This window comes from Tenrec ecaudatus, chromosome 2 (genome assembly GCF_050624435.1).
Source record: "Tenrec ecaudatus isolate mTenEca1 chromosome 2, mTenEca1.hap1, whole genome shotgun sequence".
Classification (NCBI taxonomy): Eukaryota; Metazoa; Chordata; class Mammalia; order Afrosoricida; family Tenrecidae; genus Tenrec; species Tenrec ecaudatus.
Window position 1 is genome coordinate 166,879,474 of NC_134531.1, and position 22,230 is coordinate 166,901,703.

Below are 22,230 nucleotides of genomic sequence, written 5' to 3' on the forward strand. Positions count from 1 at the left end.
GATGAGCATGTTACTACTTCATTTTTTGTTGTTAGGCATCATCAACTTGGTTTCAAGTTTGAGTAACCTTATGCGCAACAGAAGGAAATCCTGCCCAGCCCTGTGCTACTCTCACAATTACGTTTGGCCCATTCTCACAGCCATGGTGTCAATCTGTCTTCTCAAGGGTCTTCCTTTTTTTGGTGCCTCATCATTTTACCAGTCACGATGTCTTTTTCCCAAGGACTAATCTCCCTAATAACATGTCCAAAGTACATGAGAAAAAGTCGCATTCTGGTTGTACTTCTTCCTAGACAGATTTGTTTGTTCTTCTGGCAATCCACAATATTTCCCATATATTTCATATAAATGAGATCGTACATTATTTGTCCTTTTTGTGGCTCTTTTGTTTTACAACCTAATGTTTTCAAAGTTCCTCTATGTCCTAACATGTATCAGCACATACTTTCCCTTGACGGATGAATAACATTAAGACTTCTGGGCTTTGGGGGGCTTTTTTGATACTCTGCTATGGTTGTGGGTTATATACCAGATTTCTAACCTCAGGACTAGTGGTTTTGTGTAGTTTAGTTGATTACCAACAACATTGTAAAGAACTAGGAATCAAGAAGGACTTTTTGTTTCTCTCTAAGATGAAGTTGGACACAGGCATAATTAATAAATAGTTGTTGGAACAATTGCAACAAATAGTTAAACAGTTTTCTCAGCACTTCATTCATATATAATATAATTCAGTAGTTCAGTCATATCAAGAAGAGTACAAAAAAAAGCAACCCAATTAAGAAGTTGGAAAAAGACATGAACAGACAGTTCACCAAAAATGAAGTACAAATGGCTAACAGACACATGAAAAAATGCTCATGATCAGTAGCTATCTGGGAGATACAAATTACAACCATAACGAGATGCCACCTCCTACCCACAATGCTCTTCTAGTTCACAAGGAAAAAAGAAAGCAACAAGTTCTAGAGAGGTTGTAGAGCAAATGGAACTTGTGTACACTGCTGGTGGACTTGTAAATACTTCAAACCACCATGGGAAATAATATGATGATACTTAAAGCAACAGAATTGAAAACCCATACGACCCAGCAATACTGCTATTAGGCAAATACTTAAAAGAAATGGGACGCAACATGAGTGGAGGTGTGTTGGCCTGTGCTCACAGCAGCGCAGTTCACAACATCAAGGAACTGGAAGCAGCCCAAATACCCAGCAGTGGAAAAATAGATAAAGAAACGGTGGTACAATTAGTTTTAAGGCAAAGACTGTGAAGCCCCAGATAGGAAGGTGTTCCATTAGAACATGTAGCCGCTCTACTCTCAGTAAGATTTTCTTCTTAATGTGAGACTGTTATTGTTGTATTGTTTGTGTGTGGGAGAAAGATGAGGCAGCATGCTTCCATAAAAACTTATGCAATGCTACTGGACCCTACTGGTCAGAGTGCTCCTGAGAGGCAAGGATGACGAGATTTATATACCTTGAACATGTTGTCCCTGGAGAAGCAGAGCATGCATGCCAACGCAGAGGGGCAGTGAAAGAGAGGAGAGACATCCAGGAGATGGATTGACATGGTGGCTGCAACAATGGGCTCTAGCATAGGAACAATTGTGCGGCCGCGTGGAGGACCAGGCCGAGTTTTCCTCTGCTGTGCCGAGGGTCGTTGGTGGTCAGAACTGACTGGTGGCACCCAGCAGCAGCAAGAATACCTGGGTCCCAGGAGGGAGGTGTGCCTTGAGGGCAGTAGGTTTTGAGTGGTGCTTTGTGCTCACTTAGGACCTTTTAAATTGAAACATGGTGCAGGATGGGACAGTGTCAGGTTCTGTTGCACATAGAAGCACTATGAGTCACAACCCACTCAATGACACCTAATGGGAAGAGCAGCTTCTAAACATAGGAATTGAAATTATTCATGGTGTTTCATTTTCAGAATGGTAATGTTGAGCTTTTATGGCATGGGATGTCCAGTTCTTTGGAGATGGTATGTAGTTCAGTCTCACAGAAGTGACTACTAGTTTCTTCTCAACCGTTTTTCTTTCCTGTGTGTCAATCTTGAGGAAAGTGTCACATTTAGGGACAAACAACCAGGAGCTGTTTGGTTGGTTTAATGTTCGAAAAAGGGATTAAAATGGGTTCCTGTGTTTAAAGGGATAGGGACCTATTACCTATAAAAAGATAAAGTAGCAGAAAAGTTAACTAGGGAAATAAAATTGTTTATACTTAGAACTCACACTAAATGTGAAATTCAGTTTTGCTTTTAAGTAGGAAAAAATCTGATTGTTGCTCAATTAAAACAAAACAAATGCTGACATTTGATGAACACTGATAAGGTTGCTGTGACTCAGAAGCAGCGCACTGGTAGTTGTTAGGCGCCCTCAAATTGTTCCGGATTCATAGTGGCCTTATGAACAATGTGCAGCCACTGTGTCAGTCCCTCTTGCTAAAGGCCTTCCTCTTTTTCACTCTCCCCTTCTTGTATCTAGCATAGTGTCCTTCTTCAGGGCCTGGCATGACCAAAGCATGTGAGACAAAGCCTTGCCACCCTTGCCTCTAATAACCTTTCTGGTTATACTTCTTCCAAGATGGTAGTAGGTTTGATATATTTGGTATCCTGCTAGGGCCTGTAATAAACACACTACTTGTGGATTATTTTACCAAATTCTCAATAATTTTATAATATAGATTTTGCTGTATAGATTTCATTCTCATATACAAATGAGGAAACTGAGGTTGAGGCACATTATACAAGATCTACAATAAATGATAGTGTTCAGTTTAACCCCAGGCCAACCTATCTATTTTCAAAAAGAATTCACCCTGGAAAACCCTCTGGAAGAATGTTCTACTGTGACATACATGAAGTCAATCAAAGCATTGGCTCTTTGGCGACTGGCTTTTTCTGATGAGAAACAGTACTCTCATGGTGGTTGCATGATACCACATGATGCTGGGCTAGAGATTGCTCAAGCACAAGTGCAAGAGTCCAATTTTCTTGCCTCTGTTCTGGTATTAACTGTTCTGTAACTCTGGATGTCTTTGGTCTGAGCCTCCGTTTTCCTTTGTATAATGAAAGGTAGAGACAGTTTAGATCAGATAGTCCCTGGGGTTCTTTTCTACTCTAAGGTTCTCTGACTCTATAATTACATCCTGGCCTAAGACTTACACACACACACACACACACACACACACACACACACACACACACACCCTACTCCTCATCCCAAGGTTACCCTTTAATCCCACTGAAAATGCTCCTTGCAACTTGACCCCACCAATCCTAATATTTACATTATAACAGACTCTCAGGCACATAACATAATAACATGTACCACTTCGAAAATCTGACAAGCCAACTCTTTTGAATAAACTGCTAATGGGGTGTGATTTTTGGAAGTAAAATGTTAGTACAAAAGGGGAAAAAAAGAGAGAGCGGGAGGGGAAGAGAAACTCCACACAAATGCTGCTCTCTCTTTAAATCATTCTGTTCTACAGTGTTACCTTGACAACTTAGCTTTGGCTCTTTAGCAGGGGGGTTTTCAGTGTGGGAAAAGAGGGGTGTTCTCCTGTCTTCTGAGGTTTCCTCTTTGTGGAGAGACGCAGTGTCAAAGGCAGACCCCCAAACTCAGGAGAATGCACACATGAGTTCGTGGTGGAGTGTCATCCAGAAAGAGCCACAGGTTCACAGAATTCGGGAACCAACTCATTAAAGGGACACTGCCTTTTGCTTGCTGCTCCTCATCGCTATGATGCGGATGCCAACAGCCTGTGAGATGTTACCTTTGGGACCCGCATAGCGAGAGGGGCACCCAGCAACAAAAGTATCTGAAAAATAATTGCATTGTTTTTAGTTGCAGCAGCGACAGATGTACCTATCAGGATGAGGGGACAATTCTGAAATGCTGAACCAGTCTGAAAATGCTAAAAATATTGTTCCCCCTCTGGCCATTGAAATTTCCAGTAAAGACAGGCAACAGCAGGTAGGGAGATCAAATTAGAATCCCTATCTCTCAGCTGTCATAGGCTCCTTATCAGGACTGGCAAGAACTCCGGGGACCAGGGGGTCAGTCTGGGGCTCAGAGTGGAAGGAGCATTTTACAAAGGAGCAGTGTTGAGTATCAGCAGAGCCTGTGTGGAGCATGGCTGAAACATCCTCCTGGTTTCTAGAAGCGGTTGCCTTTCTGGTTGTGCTTGTGAGCCCAGCCGCCCCACAGGCGCTGGTGCTGGGGAGCGAGCCTGGCGTGGACACATGTGTTTCCCATTGAGAGCTGGAGGCGGCCCAGTAGCTGCGAGTTGGGCGGACAAAGCCCACTGAAGGAGAGAGTGCAGTTTCAAAGCCATCAGCAAAGGACCAGGAATGCCGCGCAGGAAATGCTTCAGGCATGGGCAGGGCCTTGGCTGTGTTTTGGCACTTGGAAAATGTGACGGGGGCAGCTGGTGAGCACGCGCTGGGCCTGCTCGCTCTCCGCCCGCCCGGGGCCACCGCCCGCCCGGCTCAGAGCAGGGCCAGGAGCCCCGACTGCGCGCTCCGCTCAGGCAGCCGACTCCAGAGGTAGGGACCGGCCTCTCGCTCTGGCGTTTCCCTGCCGCGCCCCGCTTTAGAAGCCGCCTACCTGCCATTGTTTGCAAGAGGTCCAGGGTGTGTTTGGGAGCTGGGTGGGGAGGGTGCCTGGAAAGGGGGGGGGGGGCTGTGCGCGGGGGAGCTGGGGCAGGCATTCATGAAAAACTCATGAATATTTGGTGTGATGTTACAATCTTCTTCGCACCCCTTCCTTCGGATCTGATTTTCCCCGGGAAAGAGGCACTTTTAAAAGTTTTAGCAAGTCCGGCAACACTGAGGTGAAAGGGGGGAAAGTGTGAGAACTCCTAGGATTGGGACCCTGCTGCAATCTTCCATAACTTCTCTTTGCTGCGTGGAAGGACCGACTTCATTGGCCGAAAGATAATTTTAGATGCCGTGTCTGTGTTCTTTGCTTCAGAGCGTTGCGAGAGGAGGTTTTAGCAGACAATGACTCTCTTTTTAGGAGGAAATCAGAGTTTGCAGTTTCTAGTTTGGATCACACTTAGGAGTGAGGGAGAGTGAGTCCCAGGCATCCTGTATTATGAGACTGGATTTTGACTGTTAAGGAGCCCCGTGATATATTTACCCAGCAAGATGCTGGATCTACTCTTGTCTTTCTGTCTCCATAGGCATTTTCGGTTTTCATCACTTGACGAAGTAACGTGCAATAGTGGACTCAAAACTTACTTCTGTATTTTACAAAGCGACATAGCAGAAAAACAGTGATAGGAAATGATAATAGTCTAACTAATTGTTTTAAAATGGAGAGAAAATGCTTTGTTTTATTTTGATGGATAATTAGATGCAGTACTAAAAAGAGCACTTTAAAAAAGCCACCTGGAATTTAAAACATGGTAAATCCCATAAAAGGCAGATCTTAGTTTTCTTTTTCTGATTGTGGTAGGCACTCTTTTTGCCAGTGTCTGTCGGCTGAAATGGAATGTAGACACCTTCCCAGGGGCTATAGTGTATTCATTGTGCGTGGGGTGGCCGTGAGTCACAAGCAGACATGACAACATTCTCTGTATTGCATTGTTGGTAAGGATGTGATATAGTATCGTTGCATGTATACATATACATGTAAAACACTGATTCAACTCAGATGAAACAGAACTAAGCCTCACTATTGTTTTCTGATAACTGCTAGAAACTAATGGTCCTTTTCCGAAGGAGGATTGGTCCAGGGTCTGATTGGAGAGACTGGTGAATACAGACTTGTTGAATAGTCAAAAAGCGACTCAAACGGAAAACCTAAATCACTACCATTAAGTTGAGTCTGATTCATAGCACCCCTATAGGACAGGGTGAACTGGCCCTGTGTTTTACCAAGACTGGAACTCTTTATAGGAGTAGAAAAGCTTTGTCTTTTATATTTCCCCCCACTCCCGCCCCACCCCGAACTACCCCACAGAGCAGATAGTGGATTTGAACTGCTGACCTTGTGGTTAACAGACTAAAGCATAATCATTACACCACCAAGACTCAGTTTGGGAGGCAACTTTTAAAATTAAATCTTCATGAGAACGGGTGTGTGCATACTTCAGCCTTTTCTAATCTTTAAATAAGTAGCTAAACAGAAAGTAAGGTGAATGAAGAGAGAAGGACTCAGACTGAGCACCCCAAATAATCTAACCCAAACTCACTGCCATCAAGTTGACTCTGACTCACTGCAACCCCCAGGACAGGGTGGGTTTCCCAGACTCTAAATCGTTACAAGAGTAGAGAGCCTCTTTGTTCTGCAGAGCAGCTGGTGATTTTGAACCGCTGACCTTGCAGTTAGCTGCCCACTGTGCCACTAACCACTGGGCCACTAGCACTCCTCATAGGATGGATAGAAGCACAGGTTAAGTCGGCGGTGGCAGAGATCCTGCCCTCTTGATGGAAGCTCATGAGGTCCAGCTGACAATTGGATCCTCTTCCTTCTTTACACTCAACAGGGAATATAGCGAGGTGGACATGATGGCAGCAGGTTTTCTCATTCTAAGATCTAGTTCACCTTTCTTTTCTTTCTAACCAGTCTCACATTTGTGCTGTTTGGGGTGGAGAAGCATTTGGGAATTGCAGGACTGGGACAAAGAAGAGTGCAGTGGGAAGTCACGATGGCCAGTGACTAAATTTTGTTCTTTTTTTATCTTTATTTTTTCCGAAATGCCTACTGAGTGAGCGAAATGCCACGACCGATCAGGAACCTCCACCAAGCCTAGCCAAGCTTACCGCCAGTGAAAAAAGAGACTCCACTGAGATCAAATGTGATACTCCTCTAAATTTAGTGTGCTTCAAGCGTGCAGCAGGAGAGGCATGAAATAGAAACTTCAGGTTGGAGGATTATGAAGAGCAGGGCCTAAAACTTGGGCGTCCGTCCAGAGGTTCTCTCTTTAGAAACAAGAGAGAGAAGGATCAAGGCTCCCGTGGTGGCATTTGACTGGGGTAGAGCTAATTCAGGGCAGAGTGTAGGCAGTAAGGAGAGAGGAGGGACTATCTACAAAACCGGACAGTAGAGGGTAGAGAGAACAGAGATCTGTGCTCAGGAACAAAATACACATATTGGAGACACTGTAGAAATCACCAGACCCTGCTGTGTTCAGCTGCATAGATGTGGAGGAACTGGGACCTCAGAGAACTTTTATTTTACCTTCCTGATAATAGGAGACCTCATGGCCAGTCTGTCCTGCCATGCCTTCTAGAAGTGATCAGATAGCACATTTTGTAAGAATGGCAGCACTGAGGGTTCAAGTTTCCTCAGCAGGGAGAGGCAGGCCCTTAAGATTTTATTTTTAACCCATATTTGTTCCTTCCAGAGATAATTCCTGCTGGGGCTGCTGAGTGAAGGGACCAGGTGGAAATGGGTACGTGAGCACAACAGTGAATAAAGTTTACCCAAAGTCCTGCCCATGGGCATTTTACTATTAAGACACATTTTGTAATGGGATAAAAAAATGTTGCCTGTTCTTTATTTTAGTGAACAAAACATTTCTCTAATTATTTTATTTCTAAAGAAGATCCCAGAGTAAAATCCACATTTTTGGTGAAACTATTTATTTAATACTAGCTCCATCAGATTTGCTGGTTCATGGAATTTGGGGGTTGACCATCTTGAAATGACCAATTCTCTAGTTTAGTTTTTCTTCATTTTGAGTTAAATCATGGTTGCTTTTTGTATAACAGAAGCAAGCATTGTCTTGTCTTGAATAATCTTCATGGTCATTATATAAGGGGATTCAAATAGTTTGAAGGAAAAATATAAAATTGACAGATAATGCAATGACCTCTTTTCAAGACTCGTATGTTTTGCACATATTGATGTAGGGACTGTGTCAATCTATCTCATTGTGGGAATCTTTAATATTTGCTAACCCTCTATTTAGTAATGAACCCTGGTAGGTGGCATAGTGGATTACACAATGAACTATTAACTATGAGGTAAGTAGTTCAAACCCACCAGCTACTCCATGGGAGAAAGATGAGGCTTTCTCTCCTGTAAAGATTTGAAGCCTCAGAAACACAGAAGGAAGTTCATTTCACCCTATAGACTCACCACGAACCATAAGTGACTTATGGCAGTAAAGTTGGTTTCTTTGAGTTTTCTCTTCAGGAAACTTGATGTCCTGGTCACATACAGATCCCTTTTCATCAGGGATAAAAAAACAAAACAAAAAACATGGCCTTGTAGTTATTTGTGCTATAATAGTATTATGATACATTTTGTTCTAATGCTTAGTATGTACAAAACAAAAAAGGTGTTTTTAATTGCCTCTTTATTTAATTATTATCAAGCAAATATGACTCAAAAATTCACAAAGGACGTTTTTAAAAATCTGAGTTTGGAGAAGAGTGAGCAAAAAGTCCCCATGAACTACACCTTCAGGAATACAAGTGCCATGAACTGCATTGCCTGGCCCGGACCACCTCTGAAAATACCCCCCCCCCAAAAAAAAAAGTAATGAGCCCTACCTAATTTAGAGGATGTTATACTAGAATCAAATAAGCTTCACAATGTAAACATGGCATTGACAGTTGTCTAGAGGTTACCTTTAATACCATATCCATTCTGCTGTACTCTACACAGGCACTTGTTTATTATACTACTGTTGTCTTGTCCGCCCTACTTCCCTTTACTTGAGAGCTATTATACCATTCTTTGACCTGCATCTAGAAAGAATATTTTTTGGTGATATTTCACACTCTCTTTTCATTCTTTATGATCATTAGAATGGGACCGCTTGTTGCCTTGATGAAATCATGGGTCCAGTGAATGCAGTGGCAGACACTAAAGACAATGGAAGACTGGCTCAGAGAAGACCTCTGTCGGCATTTCTACTGTAGCCCAGCCATTTCTTGGTCCCAGAAGGGGGGGGGGGGGATTCTGCAGGAAATGGGATTTGAAACTAGTATTGTAATGTTTTATCAGTGAGGAATCTATTTGGCTGCAAGTAAGAGAAACTCAGGTCCTTGTTCCCAAGCCTGATGTTCAGTGCATATTAGAGGAAGACCCTGGCTGCATAATCACTGCTGAGTGTTATTGGGAAGCATGCTAAAGAAAGTAATAATATAACAGTGTCTTTGTGTTGAAAGGTCCCTCAGAAATTACATACTTGCATGGCTTCCCAAAACTTACTGAACTTAAATCTCTCAGATTACAGCTGGAGACTCTCTGTATTTGAAAATCCTCCTACCCTCCACTCAAGTGATTCAGTTGCAGCCAAGCAGACACTGATGCGCAGAACTGAGCCTGTTAGATACTGTGGTGATTGACTCTTCCATCCACCTCAGGAATTCCATCTGCAGCCTTCCTGACAGATGCCAGCCAGATGTAATGTAGATGCCTCCAGTGATGGAGAACCCCAGTACACTGTGAGACAGCTGGGCTTGCTCTTTCTCATCTCAAGTATCCTTAGTGTGAGCCAAAGTTGCCCCTGTGTATGTTCTGAACTTGGCCATTGTCATGGGATGCATGCAGGATGAGGGGGGGTTGTGGGGCAGGCGGTGGTGGGGCCAGGGGAGGAGTAATGATGGCGGTGGTTAGAATATTGATATAAGCCTTGGTTCTGTTCATCTCTAGAATTTTATTTTTCCATCTGTAAAATGGGATCTGGCACCTCTAAACTGTTTCATATTGTTTATGATCTGTGATTTAAGAATTTGGCATCAAGATTGGAGGCAGGCTTGTTAACAACCTGCAGTGACATACCTTGTTAGCTAAAAGTGAGCACCCCTTGAGGTACTTGCTGATGAAGATCAAGGATTATAACCTTCAATATGGATTATAATTCAATATAAAGAAGACCAACCTCCTCACACCTGGGCCAATAAGAAACATCCTGACAAACAGTGAAAAAATGTAGTTGTCAAGGATTTCATCTTTCTTGGTTCCACAATCAGTGCTCATGGAAGCAGCAGTCACGAGATCAAATGAAACATTGCATTGGGTAAGTCTGCTGCAGAAGACCCCTAAAATGTTGTAAAGTAAGAATATTACTTTAAGGACTAAGATGTGCTGGACTGTGGTAGTTACGTAATCTGTTGTCAATTTAAGACTTAAGAGTGAAGAGGTTGAGTCTAGCCTGTCAATCAGGTTGCAGCTTGATGACTTCATTTGGAGGCGTTATGGAGATTAATAGCTCACTGGAGGCAGGACACACACTTACTCCTTGCAAGACAATCTTGTGGAGAAGACACATGGAGTTATACTAGAGCCCTAGAGCTGAAGGATCCACATGGAGACCCCTGCCAGCACTGAGATGCTTCTACCTCCGTTGGATCCACAAGACTTTCCATACTCACTGGCATGTGATCTTCCTGCATTCAGCATCATTGCATGTGTTTCATGAGTCTGAAGAGGAATTTTTAGATTGGTATTGGAAATATGGGCTTATATTGGACTTATGGACTAGATCTAGACTGGGCTGGAATGTTTTCTCAATATTTATTTTCACTTGTATATAAAGCTCTTATACAAGTGTCTCTGGATTTGTTTCTCTAGTCTCTACCCAGACTAATACACCCACCCAAGTCGTAGTATTTTAATTGCCTGTTAAGTTTGGGCACTGAATAAGGAAGACATAAAGAAGGATTGGTGCATATAAAGTTATGGTCTTGATAAAGAATATTGAAAGTACCTTTAACTACCAAAAGAACAAACAAACTGTCTTGGAAGAAATGCAGCCAGAATGCTCCTTAGAGACAAGGATGTTGAGACTTCATCTCATGTACTTTGGGCATGTTATCAGGCAAGACAAGCTCTGCAGAAGGACATAATGAATCATGCTGAGTAAAGTGGAGGGGCAGTGGAAAAGAGGAAGACCTTCAATGAGATGGATTGACACAGTGGCTGCAACGATGGGCTCAAACAAGGACAATTGTGAGATGGTACAGAACCAGGCAATGTTTTGATCTTTTGTATAGAAGGGTTCTATGAGACTGGATGGCACCTAACAACATGATTTTTGTAGTTCTGTATTTATGTTTCTTTAAGAATGATTCTTGGGCCCTCTTACCCAAATCTGGACATCTCAAGTTACTTGACCGATTCTTTATCTTTTTGATATACTTTCAGTTTTTTCTATACTATTCAAAACAAATTTCAGTTAAGATGCTCCTAGAAAAAGTATGTCATCAGACATTTATATAGGACATGAGGACAAGAGGGAGATCATAAAGATGAGAAAACCCACCAAGACGTGGGATGATCTGGCAGCACAAGAGAGATTGCACATGATTACCTCAGAGCTATTGCTGGTTCCATTCCACATCACTACTATGAAGTGAATATCACAAGAAAGCAAGCCATATGGACAAAAGCTGTGCATGTGCGATATGATAGCTATTCAATATGCACTAGCGCGATGGAGAAGTTCAGAACTTGTGAGAATTACCAAAATGGGACATTGAAACATGAAGTGTCTTTTGGAAAAATGGCTCTGATAGTCTTGCTTGAGATAGGGTAGCCACAAACATTCCCTCGGTCAAAGACATGCCATCTATGATGTGCAAACAAGAGAAGCACGGTACAATACGGTAAGCCTGAATCTGGAACTTCACAAAAACACAGGCTCCAAGACATGCAGACTTAAGTTGGAACCTGACTTAAGAGTTGGCCCATCTTCTCTATGTGCCCCATTTCCCCGGCTTTACAATGGGCACGATATAAAGGTATAAGCTTGTGCACATAAGATGTTTACTATATTGAACCCCAAAAACATGTACATACATTTGTTGTTAGCTACAGTTGAGTCAGTCAACCACATATAAGTCAAGTCAACCATGCAAAGGGTATTAAACCATTGTGTCTAAGGGGTTTTCACTGGCTGATTTTCAAAGGCCATGAGGCCCTTCTTCCATTCTAGGCTCCCCTTATATGGTGAGTGGTGACTATGCGTCACATTCATTAGCTGCGTGTCAAATCTATCGCTCCCACTTGGGAGGCAAGACTGGTACCAAGCAAAATAAACCCATTGTAATCAAGTGGATTCAGATGTTGAGTGACCCTATAGAACAGAGTAGAACTGTTCCATAAGGTTTCTAAGCTTATACTTCTTATGAAAACAAACTGCCAAATTCCCTGCCCTCCCCCTCCTCCCCACTCCCCAGCAGCTGGTGGGTTCTTTGCAGCCAAAGAATTGAATCCTTGTCCCTTCATGGCACAAAACTGAATCACCACTGCCTTTGAACCCATCAACTGCCATTGAGATGACTTTAACCCGTAGAGACCCTATAGAACAGAATAGAACTGCTCCCAAAAGGTTTCCAAAGTTATCAATCTGTACAGAAACTGTCTGACTCATATTTCCTCCTCAGAATAGCTGGTGGTTCAAACTGCTGCCAATCCTCCAGTTAGCATCCAGATGCTTTAACCACTGTGTCACTTGGTCTACTTAGGAAACTGCCTCTGCTTCTTAATTCTATACTTTAGTCGTCAATCATTAATGTCACCTGTGCAATAGCACTGGGCAAGCTTATTTTTTTTAAAAACCATGAAGATAAAATGAGAAGACAAGCAACAAAAGAAGTGGAAATGTTGTACACTGAATAGTTCAGGCTGCCTTTCCTAGATGGTTCATGCTTCTCTGCAGATCCCATTAGCCCTTTTACTTCCTCTTTGCTTCAACTCAGGGACTTGATGGTCTTCATTTTTGTTTCACATTCCTGTTGCAAACTGTGAACTGCCTGGAGTAAAGCAGGCCATGTAAGCTGAGGCCCTGACCTGCTGTTCAGACTGGTCCATGGGGCTCTGGGAGGACTGTGTCACCACGGGTCACTGGTATCTAAACGCTGCACGCAAGGTTTCATTGCTTTGCTCTGAAAGTGATGCTGGGGGTGGTACTAATGGAGTTCCACTGTGTCCAGGTAGACACCAAAGCCTGCAATTAATTCTTCTCTTATACCAGATAAAGCAATGGCACCTATTAAAGCAAGCACCAGTCACTGATAAAAACTGTTTTCCCAGGGATTAGTGCTCCCTCCCCCCGCCCCTCTGCTCCTTCAGCCCACTTTCCTTTGCCTGTGAGCACCCTGACTTCCAAGCAATGCAGTTCTGAATGGCTGCAAATCACACAGATATCTGCCAGGGTTGAACTATTCAGCCACCAACCCAGCTATTCCTTAAACTCCTACTTACTGGTAATAATTACCAGGGCTGGCTCCTCTCTGCAAGCAAATGGATTAAACCCCTTGCTGGATTAAATCTGATTCGAGTTCTGGGACTGGGCGTAGTGTGTTCAATGACGAGGAGACCGGAGTGAGGAGCAGAACCATGCTATGCTTCAATTGCATGCTACACGCCGCTTCAGACACATGTTGGTCTTTCCCCATCCTGCTTGCTCTTGTTCTCACTCTCACCCTTCCTTTCTTTGCCCTGTTCCTTCTTCACATTGCCCCCTCTTTGCTCTCTCCTCATGTGCATTTGCCATGGGTATAGCCTGAATATAGATAGGATGATACCGACATACTAGGAAATCCAATTGATAAAACCATTCTTGATGCACCATCCACTAGAGGTGGTGTTACAGAACTTGAGACATTCTAATGTCTTCATCGTGCAGTTGATCATACATGCAGGCAAATGAAATAATAATTATTGCTGATTGGAATGCAAAAGTTATAAATAAAGAGTAAGGAACAAGAGTTGGAAAATATGACCTTGGGGATAGAAATAAATCTAGAGAGTACATGATAGAATTTTGAAAGATCAATGAAATGTTTATTTCTTTCAAAAAAAGTAAAAGTTGACTATACACATGGACTTCGCAAGAAGGAATACACAGAAATTTACTACATTGAATTGCCTGCACTTTTGGAAGAGACTGTGGAGAATCTCATTATCACCAGCTAAAACAAGGCCAGGGGTCAACTGTGGAACAGACCATCCATTGTGCATATGTAAATTTAGGTTGCAGTAAAATTAAAACAAGCTAATGAGATCCAAAATAGGACCTTGAGGATATCATACCTGAAGTTCAAGAACATCTCAATAATAGATTTGATGCATTAAACACTAGTGACACAAGACCCGATGAGCTGTGGGATGACATCAAGGACATCATACATGAAGATGCAAAAGGTTATTTAAAAGACAGGAAAGAAAACAAAGATCAAAGCAGATGTCAGAAGAGACTCTGAAACTTGATGTTAATCATAAAGTAGCTAAGGAAAATGACAAAATGATGATGTCAAAGAGCTGACCAGAAATTTTCAAGGAACAGCTTGAGAAGACAAAGTAAAATATTATAAGGAAATGTGAAAAGGCCCAGATTTAGAAAACCAAAAAGGATGTACATACTCTGTATCTTAAACTAAAAGAATTATAGAAAAATTTCAATCCTCCCGTTACAATCTTGAGAGATTCTATGGGCAAAAAGTTCAATGATACAAGAATCATCAAAAGAAGATGGAAAGATTATACAGTCACTGTAACAACAACAACAACAACAACAACAGAACCCCAGAAAACAAAAACAAAAAGTTAACATTCAATGATTTCAAGATGTAGCATATAAGAAAGAACCAATGGGACTGAAGGAAGAAATCCAAGCCACACTGAAAGCATCAACCTACAACAAGGCTGCAGGAATTGAGGAATTACCAAGCGAAGTGTTTCAACAAGCTGCTGAAGCCCTGGAAGTACTCAGAGGTCTATGCCAGGAAGTTTGGAAGACAAATTTGGAAGAAAAACTCAATCTGTATTTTGATCAAATTATGAGAGATGCTGGATTATATGAAGAATACAGCATTAAGATTGAAGGAAGGTTTATTAGCAACCTGTGATATGCAGATGACACAGCCTTGCTTGCTACAAGAGAAGAGGACTTGAGTCACTTGCTGATGAAGAAAAAGGATTGTAACATTCACTATGGATTACAACTCAACGTAAGGAAGACCAAAATCGTCACAACTGGACCAATAGGTAACATCATGATAAATGTAGAAAAGCCTGAAGCTGTGAAGAATTTTGTCATGCTTGCTTCCATGATCAATGCTCGTAGAAGCAGCTGTCAAGAAGCGAAGGGTTGCACTAGGTAAATCTGTTGCCAAGAACACTGTAAATTTCTAAGAAGCAAAGATGCTACTTGAGGACTAAGGTGTGCCTGACCCAAGCCATGGTATTTTCAGTTGCCTCACATAGATATAAACAACGGACACTGAATAAGGAAGACCAAGAAGAATCGATGCACTTAAACTATATTGGTGTCAAAGAATACTCAAAGTACCATAGAATCCCAAAAAGAACAACCAGACGTGCTTTGGCAGAATGACAGTTTCACCTACTTTGGACATTTGTCAGGAGAGACCAGGCCTGTTGGGTAAAATGGTGAGGTGGTGCAAAAGAGGAAGCCCCTCATTATTGATTGACCCAGTGGCTGAAACAATGGCCGACACAGAAGAGCAATTGTGTGGCTGCTGCAGGAGCAGGTGGTGTTTTGCTCTGCAGTACATACGGTCGGTATGCGTCGGAACTGACTCGACAACACCTAACACCTATAACATGGCCTGCCTTGCTCAGGGACCAGGACAGCAATGCTTTTCCAGTCATCACATGGCAAACACGAACATTGAATTAGCAGTGATCTTATGAATTCTGTGCTCCATTTCTGTCTCTAGCAAGGCCAAGTATCCAAACAACGGGTTACACACCAGCATCTTGAGGAATGGCCTTTGTGTGTGTTGTGTCTCAGGATATGTTCTTTAAAATATTGACTCAGCTACAAAGCAGTTAAGCATTGGGGATGAGACCTAAAAGTCTCCATACTTAGATTCTGTTGGAAATGTCCAGGAGCTGTGTCACAAGGCTGCTTTCACAGCAGGTTGCAGGTCACAGTGAGGTCTAGCACGTCATGTGCCGATGCATGCATTGACTCCCCTTCCCGATCGCCGTGCATGCTCACAGCAGTCAGCTTGGTCTTTCTCAGCAAGGTGTTCCCCCTGTCCCCTAGGAACACAGAAAATGATATGAATGGCATGCTCAGGTCGCAGGGATAGAACACACAGTATAATCCTGTAGGCCCGGGAGAGAAGAGAGGTCATCATGGCTCTGCGCTGTCAGAAGCCCCGTGGAAATGGCAAAGCCCCCAGGAGAAGAGATATGATAGCATTGTATGGTGGCCGTGAGCACAATTCTCAGAAATTAAACATGTCTTAGACTCACCACCTCACTGGGCTAGGGAAAGGATTTAAACTATTAAATGTGATACAGATCAGAACAGTGATTGCCTCTGGGGAAGAAGGTTGCTTAGGAAGGGGAACAAGGTAAGATTCTAAGGAGGGGAAGTTCCTTATCTTTTTCTTGAATGTTTACTGGGAAGAGATAGTTGCTGAGAGTGTACTGACCTGTTTGGTTAAGATCTATGTATTCTACAGAGAGTAAATTATATTTCAGTAGCCACGCATGCATACCCTGTTTGCAGGCACACATGCATGGTGATTTTCAAAATCCCTGGTGCTTAGTAAGGACATAACTTTTAATGGTGTCTGTCTTTATGCTTATTCTGGAGATATTTGAATTTAGAAAAGCCAGAAACAAGCATATCGCATGACTAAAAAATATGAAATTTTCCTTTAGACTACAGTTAGTATTACAAGCATTTGAGAACACAGATGATAGCTAAAGACCTTCACCAAGCAAAGTTATCAAGGGAGAATCTACTGGATCAATGATCATTATATGGATGTATTGAATCACTATAAAGGGATGTGTCTCATTTGTTGTTACTAGGATTTCATGGTGCTGTAAAAATACAAGAGTTTCAGAGACATCAAAAAATGACTTAGTTGTGTTAGGGAAAATTCCAACACTTGAGTAACACACGCCCTGCCAAAAGGAATGATCATTCAGTAATCAACTGGATTCAACTCACTTTAACTGAAAATTAATAACCATGTTGTGAAATTTGAGCTATAATGATTATAAAAATGTTTTAAATTAGTACCATACTGTTCTCTCCAAGTATCCATATATGTCCTGAGCTTTTAACATGTTAGTTTAGTATTAAAAGGGAGATTTAGCAGCCAGGTACCCTTGGTTCAAAATCGTTTTGTGTGTTTAGCAAGCTGAGTGATTTGTGAAAGATAATTTAACATTTTGTGGTTATGCATTGAGCTTCTAACCTTGAGGTCAGCAGTTTGAATCTACCAAACACTCCTTGGGAGAAAAATGGGAAAAGGGTAGGGCTTTCTGTAACTCTCAAGAGTTGCAGTCTCAGAAACTCACAGGGGCAGTTCTGTCCTGTCCTATAAGGTCGCTAGAGGATCACTGTGAGTTAGAATTGACTCGGTAGCAGCGAGTGTGGTTTTGGTTTGATGCCACATTGGTGCAAGTCTAGAATAGTGATAATAAGTGTGCCTACCTTGTAGTCATCTAACAGTAAGGGATAACTAAACCGGGCCTGTAGAACGGTGATGGCCATGTTTTGTTTCTTGAAGTCAGAACTGCCTTGAGGGCAATGCACGCACACATCCTGCATGTGCACCCAGACCCATATGCAAGTGTTTGTATGGTTTCTTTATGCTGGCTGGGAACCTGGTGATTTTATTGTGATTTAACTCTGATACTTACTCTAAAACCAGATATAAGGAGTGAGATGAAATGATATAAAATAAAAGTTCAAGTCGAAAAGGCTGAAGGCTGGAATTTGTAGAAAACGTACTCCTTTTCCAGTTGTCAGACTGATTTTTCCACTTCACTGTGACTTTGGTTCCCTTTCACCTATCTGAATCTGGTCTTATCATGTTTTGGGGAGCATTTGGACTTCATATTGTCCACCTTCCTTTCAACTGATGTGTCTGATTTTCTGATCTTAAATGTTTGTGTCATGTTCCTTATTAGTTGATCACTGAGCTAGATATCTGTTTCCCAAAATAGCTATGGAGTTTTTGTTTTGTTTTGCTTTTTTCCCTGCTGTAATTGGCATTGTCTGGTTTTATCGAGAGTCACCTGTAGAAAAGTGTAAAGCTCTTGATTTGTCCAACACATGGTAGCACATTTACTGCTCAGGATCATCTGCCCCTTCAGAAACAAGCACCAGAGACATAGCCAATGAACATTGTGAGGGAACATTAATAAGTCTGTAGTCAGGTGTTTGAGATGGTTTTTCTCATTCAAGAATGCTGTTCACTTGACACATTCTTATCTAATTCTCAACTTACAGCATCAGGGACCATATTTTAAATACTCTAGGAACATTATAAAAGCGAAAACCTCCATCTCCTCTGAGATCCTTCAAGTCTTTGCTCAAGTATCACTTTCTTATGACATCAACCCTCCCCACGCTTTTAAAATGGAAACCGAGTCCTTCCTTTCCCCTAGCATTCCTGGTACCACATTTATTATCTTTTAACATTTCTTTCTCCTCATACAACTCACCCCTTTCGGACATTACTATAGTGTTCTTTTACTTTTATATTGTTGTGTGTCTTTCGCAAAACCACCCCCCACTGCTGCCATGAAGCTATGGAGCTTGGTTTCGCTATTTCATGATCCCCAAACACCTCCAACAATGCCATGGGCAAGACTGAGAGCAGACACGTGTTTGCAGGTGGTGGCAGTGTTTCAGTGCTTTTAAAAGCATCCCTCGTTAATACACCTGCATGGCTATGTCTCTGGTGCTTGTTTTTGAAGGGGCAGATGATCCTGAGCAGTAAATGTGCTACCATGTGTTGGACAAATCAAGTGTTTTACACATTTCTACAGGTAACTCTCGATAAAACCAGACAATGCCAATTACAGCAGGGAAAAAAAGCAAATCAAGACAAATGCAGCAGAGTACATGTGGGTGATGCTGAGTCTTTGCCTTGTTCTCTGTGTGATGAAAGAAAATCACTCCTAAACTTGGTTTCATTCTTTCTTAGACTTACTAGTGAAGAAGCGTTGAGAAAATCTCCTTATTCTTTAGGGCCTCCGTTGCTTTCATTATAATATATTTTAATAATATAAAGGATCTTATTGGCTAAACTAATGTTATTGTCAATAAAGTCACCTTATGTTCCAGGGAGGCTATTAGAATGTTCTCAAGTAAAATGATAATGGTGTTTTTAAAATGAATGAGAGCTTTATATAAACCACAGATATATGAATGGATTTGGGGCTCACACTTAATTGTAGCCCTAATCTAAGACAATCGATTCTTATGACATGTCTCTACTTGATACTGCTCTCATGGAGAGATCACTGAAGATCTGGACACTACAGCAAAGTGTGGTGAAGAAATGAAATGGTGCTGGGCTATCCGAAAGAATAGTGTGTGAGGCATAAAGGCTTGTCTTTAGCCATTATCTAACTCAGTCCACAAAGAAGAAGCACACTAGGCTGTATGACCAAGGATTATAAATAATAAAGTCCAAATCTGGAGTAAGGAATGACATAAGCTCTTAAAATGTGAACACTCCATTTACAGAAGAATATGGATGAGAGTGGAAGCCGCAATCCATTTGCAGAGTCCCTATGTGGATCAGTCTCAGGTAAGTCACCTCTGACAGTAGGCCAAAGAGGTGAATAGCGTTACTGTAAGGCAGAGCGCGTTGTAAAGTTGATTAGGGCAGATAAAGTTCGGTAAAATGTAGCACCTTATCATTTGATCTCCTTTTGAACCCATTTTAAATTTGTTCCAGTCTTTAATATTTTTTGTTTCTTTTCCATTGAGTTTTTTTCTGTTTTATTTTGTTATTGTGGGTATTGTTTGTTTCTTGACTGCTTTGCATATTTTTTCTGTATATGAAATCTAGGATGAGTGAATCAATAGAAATGGTAACTTTATTAATAATTACCAAAGGACGATGGCAGGATATGTTGGAATCAGTGAGGAGCTATCAACAATAACCATAAGACAAAAGAATATGTTCTAATTATGTGAATGATCACTATAAAGCTCTTCTTAACATGATTGAACTATTGAATGGTATCACCTGTGAATTATATACTAAGAAAAATAAGTGGGTTCTTAAAAAAATTTGTGGAAAAAATGGAGTTACAGAATAAAAAATCAAAACATATATATACTTGCTTTTTCAACATTAATGCCATCAAGTTCAAAACGCTTTTGTAAGTGATAATACTAGCCATTTATTCTTTGCCTAAAAGAATTGTGGATCCCGGTGTGTTCGTCTGAGTCGAGTAGAGAAACAAATTCATAGGCACTCATGTGGAAAGAGTGCTATAGAACGAGTAATTATACATTAGTAAAACATCCAGCCCAGATCAAGTCCATAAGTCCAATTATAGCCATATGTCCAACACTAGTTCATGAATTCCTCTTTAGACTCATGCAGCCATGCAATAATGCTGAATGCAGGAAGATCACAGGCCAGTGGTGGAAAGTCTTTTGGATCCAGGGGCAGTAGAAACATCACAACACTGACAGGAGTCTCCATGTGGTTCCTCCAGTACTGAGGGCTCTGGCTATATCAGCATAGCAACATCAGGTTCATTATCAGAAATGTCCCGCAAGGAGTGAGTCAGTATCCTGCCTCCAATGAGCTATTTATCTTATTAGGACCTCCAAATGAGGTCATCAAACTATGACCTGATTGACAGGCTAAACTCCACCCCTTCACTCTTAAGTCTCATATTGACAACGGTTTATGGAACTATCACACTTGTGTATATAGCGATGCCAATACAATTTTTATTATATCATCAACTGAAGCAAAATCCCTTTAAAGAAATTATTCTTTTTAAGATTGGGAAATAACAAGAAAATTCAATTTTGTAAGGTGGCTCCCTAGTGATTTAGAATAGGAACTTTCATCAAACTGCCATTGTTCTATGAAAAGAATGAGTGGGAGCATTGTGATGGGGGAAGGACTCATGGTGAAGCTTTCTGGGCATTTTTCTGCTAAAGCTTTGGCTAATTCAAAACACTCTCCTAATAAGCAGCTGTTGACCTTCTTTGGCCCTCCAGAACATCAACAAACACCCCCCCCAAGCCCCCACCAAAAAAAGTCCAACAAAAATATGTCCCCATGATTCTGTTCTTGGCCAGTGCCATTTGAACTTGACTGGACAACTTCCACCTCTTGGTGGCCACCGCTTGGATTGTGCTTTGTTTTCAGGATCCTTTTGGCAAAGCCAGGCTTCATATTTCTGCAAAGAAGTGCTTCCGCAATTTGATCCCATTTGCTTAAAATCTCCATTGAAATCTCTATTCTTGCCTGTAGCTTATGAGCTCCAAAGTTGTGCCATCCATGAAGTATGAAGTTCACTTGACATTAATATTTTCAGTCAGAATTGTGTAAGCTAAGTCAATAGAGATGGTATTGGCTCTTGTTTCTCCTGTTAATTGTTGGTCTCGTCCATGATGAACACGGACAAGATTTTCCTCACAAATTGATATGGGTGGTTTGCCACTGTAGGCTTCATTTCCACTGTTATCTCAACCTTTCTAAACACCATTTCCCTGTTTATCAACTCTGATTCCCTTGGTGCATCGTCACACACTTTCCATAAAGCAGCAGGAATTTCATCATGCTTCCACCCTTGTTTCACTGTAACATTGATGTTGGTTCTTGCATCAATATTTTCAGAATTCATGTTGTTCTGGTAGCAATTCTTTTCAAACTAAGGTCTTCCCGATCTTAGTGCCTAAAACTAGATCCAGTTCAGACATGTTAGTAAGAGTTTATTTTAGTACAAAAAACAAGAAGTACGTATGGAGTTTTTTCATGTATTTTCCATGAATGTTTTGAAGATCCCCTTTAGATTGCTCGATGAGAAGGTTGAAGAGAATGTTGTACAAGCTCACCTACGTGACAATACGTAGTATAATTATATGTGTATGTTCCACGATAAAACTTATGTCTGTAACTACTTCAGCTAGTTACTTCACACAATAAATATTGAGGTTCAGATTGATATACTAAAGTATATTTTTGTATATCTGAAAAATATTTTTATATATAATCCTATTGCACTTAGAGTATTTTTTTAAAAAAACTTTAAGAATGTACAGATGTGCTTTATACAATTGATGTATGTATATGCGTGGATTGTGATAAGAGTTGTATGAACCCCTAATAAAATGTTTTAAAAAAAGAAATAAATATTTTACAATATAAAAAAATATATCACAAGCTCTGAATTACATTATAAAGAATGGGAATTCCAAAACATTTAATTCTGCTCATGTAGAACTTATAAATGGTTGTTTGAACAAAGTAAGGGAAAACTGGGAAGGGTGTGCATTGAATGCA

The 22,230-nt window shown here is 41.3% G+C and overlaps 1 protein-coding gene across 2 annotated transcripts in view; it reads left to right on the plus strand.

The window, feature by feature from the left end:
* The first annotated feature begins 4,275 nt into the window (after positions 1-4,275).
* Positions 4,276-22,230, plus strand: part of SGCD (sarcoglycan delta) — a 517,919-nt gene continuing 499,964 nt past the window's right edge. The window contains exon 1 of one of the 2 annotated variants that reach the window (XM_075541882.1): positions 4,276-4,635. The gene's annotated coding sequence lies outside the window, so the exon portion shown is untranslated. The remainder of the gene's footprint in view (positions 4,636-22,230) is intronic. The other variant, XM_075541881.1, reaches the window with a different exon arrangement.